An 11,657-nucleotide genomic window follows, 5' to 3' on the forward strand; every position below is an offset into this window, starting at 1 on the left:
AATCTCATCACTGGCATTAGAAAACCCAGACATGGGCCAGAAAGCCCAAGAGTTTAAATATTTTTAAACTAGATGGAACTTTCCGAGTGCCTGCTGAGAGAGAAAGAACAAGGTTGGGAGGCCAATGTTCAATTTTCATCTGCTCCAGAATACAACTCGGCTGGGCCAGAGGGGGAGGACAGAGGGGGAGGGGGAATGGGGGTGGTGGAAGAAAGGGACACATCTCTTTGTTCATCGCGAACCAATCGCCTCAGGAAGCCCCCAAATGAAAGGTTCAGAGGCGACGAATATGCTGGGCGTTGAAGCTGCCTCAGAACAGGCTCCGGCACATCCTCATTTCAGGGTCCACACGTTCTTTTTGTCAGTTAAATAACAGGCTCATCATTCTCGAATGGTTTGGCCACCGGATAAGCCGACAACGTGAACGAGGAGGGGAGGTGGGGGTGGGGGGGATAAAAGCCGATCGGATGAGAGCCGAGAGGAGGAGGTGGTGGGGTTGGGTTGGGGGGGGGGTAGAGGCCGGTGCCCATCGTTACCTGCTGCTTTGTGAAGTTTCCCCACTCCCATTTATTCGGGGGACGGCGGCTCGCGATCGCTTTCTTCGGCCCAAATAAAACACTGAAGTAACGTGTATTCCCCAAAACAACGAGTCCAAACCAAAAGAGAGAGAGAGAGAGCCTTGCGGGCGACTTCCCGTCCCCAGGCCAGAACCACATAGGTACTGAGGGGAGAGGGGGAGGGGGGGTGGGGGGGAACTCCTAACGTCTACGGCCGCCCCACAAGTTCAGGCTTTCAACTGTTTGGGGCGATCGGCCGCCCTTCGGCTCCCTTCGTCACATCTCGGTAATTTCCGGCCCTTCCCGGAAGCCGCGGCCTCTTGTGCTCAGGAGTGAGGTGTCTGCCACATTTTGTCTTGGTTGCCTGAAAGCAAATTCAGGCATTGGAGGAGGGATGTTGTGGGAAGGTTCTTTTGACTGGATTTCCCGACTTTCTTCCTCCATACAGGGTTGTATGTGATGTTATGTGGGCAAAGGAGTTGAGGGTTATGGGGATAAGGCTGGAAAGGGGTACTGATGGTAGTGATCAGCCATGATCTGTAAAATGGCGGTGCTGGCTCGACGGGCCGAAGGGCCTACTCCAGCTCCTATTGGCTACTCTGACAAGAGATCTGAGCCTGAGTTCCTGTTATAGGAGCGATTCAAGTTCTAGTGAAGAATCACTGCAGCAGTTAGATCTTGCCCCTGATGACAATAAAATTTGATATTGTCCAATGTTGGTGCACAGGGTTATTCTATTCGCTGCCCACTGTAGAGGAAGGCATTGGCTCAGTTTGTGGCAGGATAGATAGATCTATGTTTTTAATACAGAAGGCAAGATGAAGCAACTGAACACTTGCATTAATAGGGACCCATTATTCTTGCCTATTCTTTATGTTTGGCCATCATTGTTATCATTAATGTTCAGAATGTTGTGAATAGAGATTATAAAACAAGTCAGAACTCAGGATAATCATCGGAACTTGGCCGGCTATTTTCGGCCATCTGCGTAAGATGCTAACCCTCTTTCGCCTTCCCTAGATGCTGCTTGACCTACTGTGGATTTTGTTGTTTTCTGTTTTAGTTCAATTTTCTAATCTTAGCGCTTCATTTTTGTTTTCTGCTTCTGCCCTAAACATTCAACTCCTTTGAGGGATAAGGATCATTATCAGTAAAACTAGTTTGATTTTCAAATTCATGGTTAGTTTCACACGATTCTCAAAGTTTATTCGGGTATCACTCAAGGATGTAAGTTCTGTGAAAGGAACACTCGCGAGTTGCGATGTATTCGTGGACTCTTGGGGAGAAGTACTACGACTGGCTTGAGAATTTTGGCATCCACTGAACAAAGAAGGCCATTTTTTTTTTGTTAATCAGGCTGAATTCATATCATGGACTTTGGGTATGGATAAATTTGCTTGACTGGCTTTGAGTTGTAGTATTGCTGACATGAAAAAAATGCCAATGAAGGTTATCAGAAGAAAAAAATAAAGGCTGCATCCTGACAGCACGGTTAATGGCTAATCCTGCCTCTTTATTATTACAATTATACTAGTAACATTTTGTTTTCACAATCAAACCTTCCTTTTTTTTAATGTAGAGCAATAAAATGCCAACAGTTGAGCAGTCAACAAAATCTGATGGATCAAAATAGGGTATTCAGTCCTATGTCATCACTTTGAATGGTGAATAATGGGAAATCATATTGCTAATGAGAAAAAGGCAAACATATTCCTTTCTATTTTGGACCCAACTGATTTTGGAGTTCTCAAATGCTTAGTTACACCAAATAAATTAGTGAATTTGTCTTTCAGATAACTTTATTGAAATGATAATATGCATCTGGGCACCCAGATGTCTGCATCATTTATACTTGAGCATCAGAACAAGCAAAAGCTTGTGAAATGTCTCTTATCACCATAACTTAACACATTAATCTCTCATCAAATACAGGAGACGTATGTGTGGTAGAAAGTGTGCTGACAACAGTCTGTTATGGGGACACCAATACCTTTGAATGGAAAGCCCTGTAAAATGTAGTGGACAAGCCCAGGACATCACAGACAAAACCCTCCTGACTATCGAGAACATCTACAGGGAACACCGCCATCAAGGAGCAGCAGCAATCATCAAAGATCCGCATCACCCAACATGCACTTTGTCCTCATGGCTGGAATCAGGATCGGTATAGATGCCACAAGACTCACACTACCAGGTTCAGGAACAGCTGCTACCCCTCCACCATCAAACTCCTTAATAACCAAGTCAATCAGGTACTTATTTAAGGATTCTTACTTTTGCACTCTGTGCAATACCGAGAGAGAAAAAAATCAATAGAGTTTGTTTACATTTCTTTATTTGTTTGCATATGTACATTGAATCACTTTTTTTGCATTACCAATAAGTGGTAATTCTGGTTTGCCTGCAGGAAAAATAATCTCAGGGTTGTATGTGATGTCATGTATGTACTCTGACAAGAGATCTGAGCCTGAGTTCAGTTCTAGTGAAGAATCACTGCAGCAGTTAGATCTTGCCCCTGATGACAATAAAATTTGATATTGTCCAATGTTTGTGCACAGGGTTATTCTATTCGCTGCCCACTGTAGAGGAAGGCATTGGCTCAGTTTGTAGCAGGATATTTAGATCTATGTTTTTAATACAGAAGGCAAGATGAAGCAACTGAACACTTGCATTAAAATTAATTGCACACATGAACTCAGTAAAAACTTTGAATCTTAGCCTATTGCATGAGGGATGTGGTCAACTTAATTAAGAAGCAGCAAGAGGTGTGGCACATCATCTTACAGCCTTTTAAGTTTAGTCATGTCACCATCAAGAATCTCAGGAGTGTTTCATTTGTCAAATATTTCATTACAAAGTGTATTCCTGATTATATATAAAGAGTACTCAAATTAACAGGATATTGCAATTTGTAAGTTATCTCTTCCAAAATAAGGGTTTGTCTTATCTATCTAGCAATTTAGTTGTACTGTCAAGATACAGGACATCCATTTCTACATAGTAACACCAGAAAATACATGAGGCAGGCAAACAACAGCAGGTACAGTTTTGAAGTTATTGCCAATGCTCAAGATGATGACATTCATTTGATTCTCTTTGATGAGCAAAAAATTAGGGTTAAGACGAAGATGAGCCCATATTCTTTTTAAGAGGTTATTTTCTTCAATTGTCACTTCAGTCATGACTAATTTAAATTCAATAATTCTGACTGTATGGGTTCCTTTTTGCCTGGGCAAGGAGGAGTAGTGACAAACTACCTGTTTGTCCATTGACTGGTGTCAAATCCAGTAACTGAGTTTCAACTCTTACTTGGGTAAGAAAAAATATGATTTTTGTAGCAGAAAGCAGTGTTGCTTTCCCAAGGGTGATCCTCAAAATGTTGCTTTTATTTATTAATATATACTTTTAAAGTAGTAACAACAGTACTGCTTATTCAAAACAAAAGGTTAGACGCTCAGGATTGTAAACTGGCTGCATCAGCAACTTTTTTCTCCATGTGAAAAAAAGCAAATGGCTCAAGGGCACTATGAATTGCAAGAGGGGAAAAAAAATCTGTTCTGTCAATCTATGCAAAATTTCCATCATTAATTCTTTACTCCAGGCAACAATACTTAAAGTGCCATCAAGGTATTATTTGTCTGCAGTGTTGAAGTATTTCAGGCAGTCACAATCAGGATCAGTTTGTTTTCTCAGATGAACATGGTCTCTGGATTACAGTAAATATCAGAATCCACGTTAGTTTTATTTTTACTGTTTGTAAATGATATTGCTTTAGGGCAGTGATTTACAAACTTTTTTTTCTTTCCACTCATATACCACCTTAAGTAATCCCTGTCATTGGTATTCTGTGATGAGTAAGGGATTACTTAAGGTGGTATATGAGTGGACTTTTTACCCCCTCCATAAATCTTCGTCCGCGAAGCCAAGCCAAAGAAGAAAGAAAGAAGAAGAATATGAGTGGAAATAAAATTTTTGAAAACCATTGTTTTAATCGTACCTAATTGGCTGGTTATGTACATGGTTTCATAACTCCAAAGAAAATGGGCCAATGACAATTTTTCTTAAGCAAGATATTTTAGTAACAATTGGGTCTAGAGCAGTGATTCACAACCTTTTATGTCCCCACTCACAGACCACCTTAAGTAATCCCTTACTAATCACATAGGGATTGGTTAAGGTGGTCTGTGAGTGGAAAGAAAACGTTCGAAAATCACTGCTTTAGGGTAACATTATTTCTATTGTTAACGTGTTTTTAAAAAGGTAATTCCAGACATTTTAATTGCTCTGAATTCTCTTTTGTGATTCAGTATAAATTTTATTCTGACAATTACGCCATTCTACCAACACGCAAAAATTGCAATGGTTATCAACTGTAGCTTGATTCTCAGCTCTGTTCCCCTTTGATAACACTGGACAATGAAGATTTTGCTTGCTGAACACGTTTGAGTGCATTTTATGGATTTTGGGCTGCTGATCATGAAAAGCACCTTAAAATTTTCCTATCTCGCATCTTTTTTTAGATATAACCTATTTTTGTGATTTCTTCTCATATTTCGAAGTCTACTTCAAGCCTTCAAAACCATGAAGTGCAGCATACCAATGAAAATTTATTTTTTGCATTCACACTGGGACCTCTTCCCTGCTGATCTTGCTGCAGTTAGTGACCAACATGATGAAAAGTTTCACCAGGACTTTGCGATAATCGAAAAGCAGTATAGGGAAACTGGAACCCATCGATGCTGGCTGACTATTGTGGGACACTTACACACGAGGCATCAGATGCTGATAGAAACGAAAATCAGCATTAAAATATTTTTAAGTCAGTTGAACTAATGCAATATGTCAGAGATTAAACATGCTAAATTCAATCAAAGTTAATTAAATGTTTCTCCAACTTCCTTTGTGATGCAGCAAATATGAAATTATATTTGTGTTCGGCTTGAAGTTGTCTTTCATAATCTCCAATTTTTTTTTAGGAAACAAACCTTGTGAAAATAATTGTTTTCTAGTGTTTTTTTTATCATCACATTGAAAATTATCATTTGAATTTATATTTCGATTGTTATGACTGCCTTTAAATTTTGTTACAGGGTGGCATGGTTAGCGCCAGTGACCCGGGTTTGAATCTGTCATTTCTGTAAGGTGTGTTCTACGTTCTGCCCATGACCGCATGGGTTTTCTCCAGGTGCACCAGTTTCCTCCCAAATTCCAAAGACCTACAGGGCAGGGTTGCCAGATTTGTCACCTTCGGTGCCAAACAGCAGAAATTTGGCATTTTCTTGAATCGATTGGCAGAAAAAGTTCAGATTGGTGGTTATGGGCGGGTTTAGATGATTTTTAGGCTCTTTTTGGTTCTGTTGCCACTTTTTCCAACTTTAAAATTTTTTTTTTAAATCTGGTGCCATATCTGACAACCCTGAAACAGTGTTGGTAGGTTGATTGATCACATGGGTGTATTTGGGCAGTACTGTGTGGTAACTCTAAATTAAAATTAAATTAAAGTTTCTACTAAGCTGTACAGTCGGTGTACCCCCCCATAAGATAGACTGCAATTGTTCAAGAAGGCAACTAACCACCTTCTCAAGAAAAAATTGAGGAGGGCAGTAAAACTGGGCAAGGCAATGATGCCCACATCCTAAAAAAAAAGGAAATTTGAGAAAAAAATCAGAGTGGAGATAGATTTTAAACTTACTATCTGGTTGGATTGTTGTTGGTTGATTTTTCTAAATTTTATTTTTAATAATTTATGTGGTTTCGATAATTCATGAATGATTTGCCAATTTTACAATGGGGTATTAAGTTAGGAAAGAACTGTTTTTATTAATGCATGTCAATCCAGTATTAATAGGAGACATTATCTAGCAGTATGTTTAAGCACCAATGATCCTCTGAGATGATTCTGACAGTAAATTGACCAGAACTGCTAAATTATTCTGTGCTTCGAAGCCAAAATGCCATCTTAGTATTGCTGTTGGACATAATACTGGGAAAGGCTGCTGAAGACATATTATGGTCTTAAGATGTCCTTGAAAATACTTGACGTACTTGGTAGAACTCATTAAAAAGATTACACAGAACTTTAATAGCTATTGCTTGGTCTAATGTACTTTCCTAACTGCAATAGTCATTTGGAAGCATGCTACTTAAAGAGATGCATTAAAATCCCCGTTATCCGGAATTTAAGCAACTGGCAGCCTCAAGCCACCAGTAAAAAATATTGCGGAAAATAAAAAAAGCTTTTAAAAATTTAAATTTAAAATTGGCCCTTCCAGTGATTAGTTTGCGCAATCTCAAGCAACTGGCAAATTATTTTTTTCCAGCATCTACCAATCCTATAGGTTCTAGAAACCAGGGGTTTGTGCGTGGAGGATCTGTGTGGCAGGTTCAGGAAATCTAGGATATTTTGTCAATACAGTATTTATCCCAGAATTCACAGATAACTTAAAACAACTTGACAGTTTCTAAGAATCTCCAGGAGAGTCATGGACATCATCTCAGGGTCCATTTTGATTGACTATAATGGACAGAGCTGGATTGGTTAATCCAGGTCATAGGGATAGAAAATTAAGATGGTGTCTTTCCTTGCTGCAGGTAAAGAAAATTCCATTCCTTGATCTCATTCCCATGATTTTTTTTGTGGCACTTCCAAGACCTTGGGCATTCTTGGTCACTGATATACTTTTCAACATATTTTCTTGTTAACCCTCCATTCTTGCCATTCCACCTTCAATAAACATTCATCTACATTTTCTGCTCCAAAAATCTATATCTTGTCAATATACTAGTACTACATTGACAGGTGATTGATTTAACATTTCCAGGCAAGTTCTCATAATAGTCAACAGCGAATAGTGCCAAAATTGAGTGCATGATCCAGACTTTTGAAGGGATATTACCCATTTAGCATCTGATTTCAGTCTTTATCCAAAATAATATCAAAAAACTCTTTCTTTAAGAATCTAACTAAGCAGATTATATAATCATTTTTCAATATATGGATTTGGGTTTGAATCCAGTGGGTGACAGTAATTCTGCATGTTAATGATGTTAGGAGGAGGTGGCAGTGGGCTGGCATTTTAAATAATGTCATGAGAGCACAAAGTCACTCAACACAGCTCTCATCTCTCATTGCTTGATCAGAACACTTACCTCAAATAGATATAGAAATAGTGAGAGATACATTGCATGCTAATGGAATGAAAAGCTCCTGCTTTCACAAGCTATATAAATTCTGTTAAATACAGAAGTTTCAATGGGTCTTTCTCCTCATCCCCATTAATTCATACTCTGTGATTACAAGATGAGTGCCATGGATGAAAAGTGCTCTTTTGAAATTAGTATCTGAGGCACACTTTTCGGCTGTGCAAAGTGAGATTTATTTTGCATCTCCAGTTGCTCCATAGCTGGTCAGGGCTGGAAATGACAGTTCGTGACAGGAATGGAAATGTTCTAATTATCCACCCTAAATTTTCCACACAGGTGGGCATAAAATAAAGATGAAGAACATTCATTTTCTTTCAATTGCCCCATAGACATGAAGTAGGTTGTAGTTAGGTTGATTGACCACCATTTTAATTCCTCTTCCCATTCCCACACAGACCTGTCTGTACTCGGCCTCCTCGATTGCCAGGGTGAGGCCAAATAAAAATTTGAAGAGCAGGACATCATATTCCATCTGGGTAGACAACAAAGCATTGGCATGAATGTTAAATTCTCCAATTTCAAGTTATCCACTCACCTCAGTCCCTTTCTTGCTCCTTTGTCCACTCCTCCCCTTTCTTTCCATCACTCCCTCCAGCCTGAGTTACCCAGTTCCTTCCTCTGTTCTCACCCTCTCCATCTGCACCCATCCAGCTGATAGCACTGCTTATATCTGCTCATCATCTCTTCCTTCCTTCAGCAGCTGTCTAGAGCTTCACACAACTCTCTCCTGTCCCCTCTCCTGGCTCCATCTTCTTTTTTTTTCCTTTATCTGCTTCCTTATTACTCTCCCTGATGCTTCTCCCGACTTCACAGCTCCTGCTATCCCACCACATCCATCTGTCATCTCTTACCTCTCCTTAGACCTCCCTTCTCGCTTTAATACTGCCTGTGTTGCTACTTCTTTCCCAGCTGTGGAGTGATGTTTTGACCAAAAACATTGTGCATTTTCCTCCATGAATGCTGCCTGACTCACTCTTGAGTTCCTCCAAGAATTAGTTTATTGCTCCAGATTCCAGCACATGCATTTTTTTTCTATTTCCAGGAGAGAGAAAAAAATAGTTTGAAGGGGGAGAAGTTGAAGGGGTGGAATGGGGGTGGTATCAGATCCTAGGTTGGTTAATGGTTTGAAGGTTTCAGGCAACTTGAACAGATGTTCAAAGTTGATGTCAAATTTGTTCAGAATCAGTGCTTTATTGTATGAAAAGTACATTCAGTATTAGTGCCTTACCTTCTGTGCAGCTGTTTTTGGAGGAAATATCTTGCCTGTGTTAGTCTGTTTGTGTTAAGCTTTTTTCACCCACAACATCACATGGCTGCTATCTGAGCGAGTGACTCATGTGCCTCATTGCTTCAATGCAATATGTAAGGCCAGATCCATCAGTGAGTAATTGTCTGACAGTTCTGCATGTTAATGATGTGGGAGGACAGGGTGGAGTGACAAGCAAGTTGACACTGAAGATAATACCACAAAATCAAGAAATCAGTACTTGGCTCCAACTGCACCAAAAAGAAAGTAACTAATGGAAATAATGACAGAAGAAAGTTAGGACAATCTTTTGATTCACTGTCATCAAAGACCGATTGTTATGTAAGCAAAATATTGCTTCATCTATATTTTTAAAAATCCTTTTACCTAAATTGTTTCTATGAAGAAATGGTCAATGTTGACAATTGCTGAGAAACACGATTAAAGTGATTAGAATGATTTGAAGATTCCAGAATGTTCCAGCACTGTTTTTTGGATTTCAGATTTACCGTCAGCATCACATACAACCCTGAGATTCTTTTTCCTGTGGGCGTGGCAGAATTACCACGTGCAAAAAAAAAGTACACAGGGTAAACATGTAACAAATGTAAATGAACTGACTACAATACAGAGAGAATAAACAAAGAAAAAAAAACACATTTTGCTGCTGAGAAAATGCTTGCAAGCTGTATCTTTGGGGTGTGTTGAGTGCTTAGTGCTCACAATTGGTATAAATGCAATTTGGAGTTCAAATGAATGAACTTTTTAAAAAGCCAATACATTTTTCCATATGCTGGTACAGGTTCTTTACTTCCTAATTTATTCTAACTTAGTATGCTCAGAATCTAGTTGATTTAAATATTTAAATATTTTGTTTGGATATTGATGGAGAATTGTCATTTATTGCTGCTCTCAAAAGATGATGGAGAACATTCTTCCTGAATCCTCAGAGTAAATGTGCTTCCAAAATGTAGTTTGATAACAAGTTTATAGATTTTGTCTCAGTGGTGATATAGTGCATGCCTGCAATGCGATTTGTCAATGGAGTGAAGGCACAAAGTTACAGTGAAGTGTTTTCCAGAAGCTCGCAAAACATTCAGCAGAAGCATTACCATTGATCTGGAATCTTCGGTTGCCTTCCAATGCACACTTCAGGTGTTTGAAATTAATTAAGGATATTTGACTAACAAGCATCACAATAAACTTATCTCCTCTATTCACTGCTTCTTCTTTGGCTTGGCTTCGCGGACGAAGATTTATGGAGGGGGTAAAAGTCCACGTCAGCTGCAGGCTCGTTTGTGGCTGACAAGTCCGATGCGGGACAGGCAGACACGGTTGCAGCGGCTGCAGGGGAAAAATGGTTGGTTGGGGTTGGGTGTTGGGTTTTTCCTCCTTTGCCTTTTGTCAGTGAGGTGGGCTCTGCGGTCTTCTTCAAAGGAGGTTGCTGCCCGCCAAACTGTGAGGCGCCAAGATGCACGGTTTGAGGCGATATCAGCCCACTGGTGGTGGTCAATGTGGCTGGCAGCAAGAGATTTCTTTAGGCAGTCCTTGTACCTTTTCTTTGGTGCACCTCTGTCACGGTGGCCAGTGGAGAGCTCGCCATATAACACGATCTTGGGAAGGCGATGGTCCTCCATTCTGGAGACGTGACCCACCCAGCGCAGCTGGATCTTCAGCAGCGTGGACTCGATGCTGTCGACCTCTGCCATCTCGAGTACTTCGACGTTAGGGATGAAAGCGCTCCAATGGATGTTGAGGATGGAGCGGAGACAACGCTGGTGGAAGCGTTCTAGGAGCCGTAGGTGATGCCGGTAGAGGACCCATGGTTCGGAGCTGAACAGGAGTGTGGGTATGACAACGGCTCTGTATACGCTTATCTTTGTGAGGTTTTTACAAATTCTTACAGATTAAAAATATGTTTGCCATTTGGGGTGAGATTTTGTTGTTCTCCCCATATCTAACTTTAGGAAGATGATGGAAATTATCGGGAATCTGAACGCAACTAAAAATCTCGAGAAATATTTTTGATGATTTGTTGTTGAAGGAAAGTGATAGCTTCTGCTATCAGTGAGTGGAATTTTATTTTCTTTGATGTAGTTTGCAGATGTTTTACCAGCTGTTACTGGAACATAAAAATTAAATGTCTTCATCATGGCAGCCGATGAATATAATGATGTCACTGATACACCTTATGTTTCTTCAAATCTAAGCAATTTTGTTCTCAGTTGATGGTGAGTTGTTTCTACTCTTCCTGATTTAACAAGAAGTAATGTAAAACTTAATTTTGTTGCATCTGTTTGATTGTACTGATCTAAAACCAATCTAAAAATGTTTAATTTCAATATGTGGAGGTATTAAGGGATAGCTCTGTGTCATATTCACATTCTGTGTATTCTCAAGATTCTCTTATTGGCATGTAATTAAACAGAAAATGTAATATTACACAAATATTCCTTAGGCAGACAAAGAGTCACCAGAGATTTGCTCGGTGTTCCTTATAGTGAGAGAAAGAGAATAAAAAGAGAGTTCCTTCAGAGTCATTGAATGTCCCTGGATTCGCCTCTCATGCTCTGGCAGCTTCTGCAGCTGCAGAGACCTCTATTTTATCCATGGGCAACCCGAGCTCTAGATCTAAACCTCTGATATGATCA

At 39.9% G+C, this 11,657-nt stretch overlaps 1 protein-coding gene and 1 long non-coding RNA gene across 7 annotated transcripts in view; one reads left to right on the top strand and one right to left on the bottom strand.

Moving 5' to 3' along the window:
* Positions 1-846, bottom strand: part of spopla (speckle type BTB/POZ protein like a) — a 134,759-nt gene extending 133,913 nt beyond the window's left edge. For all 6 annotated transcript variants that reach the window (XM_069935126.1, XM_069935124.1, XM_069935125.1 and 3 more), the window contains exon 1: positions 537-846. The gene's annotated coding sequence lies outside the window, so the exon portion shown is untranslated. The remainder of the gene's footprint in view (positions 1-536) is intronic.
* Positions 25-11,191, top strand: LOC138762004 (uncharacterized). Its single transcript, XR_011356707.1, has 3 exons — positions 25-112; positions 2,490-2,809; positions 11,104-11,191. It is a non-coding gene; the product is annotated as an uncharacterized lncRNA (long non-coding RNA).
* Positions 11,192-11,657: the final 466 nt, after the last annotated feature.

The sequence above is a fragment of the Narcine bancroftii genome, chromosome 4 (assembly GCF_036971445.1).
Source record: "Narcine bancroftii isolate sNarBan1 chromosome 4, sNarBan1.hap1, whole genome shotgun sequence".
Lineage (NCBI taxonomy): Eukaryota > Metazoa > Chordata > Chondrichthyes > Torpediniformes > Narcinidae > Narcine > Narcine bancroftii.